Source organism: Arachis duranensis, chromosome 3 (assembly GCF_000817695.3).
Source record: "Arachis duranensis cultivar V14167 chromosome 3, aradu.V14167.gnm2.J7QH, whole genome shotgun sequence".
Classification (NCBI taxonomy): domain Eukaryota; kingdom Viridiplantae; phylum Streptophyta; class Magnoliopsida; order Fabales; family Fabaceae; genus Arachis; species Arachis duranensis.
Genome location: NC_029774.3, coordinates 51,823,848 through 51,824,693, shown reverse-complemented (window position 1 = coordinate 51,824,693; position 846 = coordinate 51,823,848).

The following is an 846-nucleotide window of genomic DNA, read 5'->3' as shown; positions in this document are numbered from 1 at the left end:
ATCAAGGCATCTACTAGAATCAAGGTGAATTAAATTAGCTATTTTGAGTCCTAAAAAGCATGTTTTCACTCTTAAGCACAATTAAGGGAGAATATCCAAAACCATGCTATTTCATTGAATAAATGTGGGTAAAAGGTGATAAAATCTCCAAAAATCAATACAGGATAAACTCTACAAATGGGGTTTATCAGACGTATATTATGGGATTTTGATGTCCGCATCAAGTAGTCTGGAATTTCTGAAGAACAATTGAACTATAGAATTTTAAGTGTATGAACTTTTATAGTATATTGGTGCACGAAATTGCAATCACACTTTTGCAACCCCGCACAACTAACCAGCAAGTGCACTGGGTCGTCCAAGTAATACCTTACGTGAGTAAGGGTCGATCCCACGGAGATTGTCGGCTTGAAGCAAGCTATGGTTATCTTGTAAATCTTAGTCAAGATATCAATAATTATCAAGGTTGATTGTGAAAAGTAAAAGAACATGAAATAAGTACTTGTTTTGCAGTAATGGAGAACAGGTTGAGGTTTTGGAGATGCTCCATCTTCTGAATCTCTGCTTTTCTACTGTCTTCTTCTTCAAGCACGCAAGGCTCCTTCCATGGCAAGCTGTATGCAAGGGTTTCACCGTTGTCAGTGGCTACCTCCCATCCTCTCAGTGAAAATGTTCAACGCACCCTGTCACGGCACGGCTATCCATCTGTCGGTTCTCAATCAGGCCAGAATAGAATCCAGTGATTCTTTTGCGTCTGTCACTAACGCCCAGCCCTCACAAGTTTGAAGCACGTCACAGTCATTCATTACCGGAATCCTACTCGGAATACCACGGACAAGGTTAGAC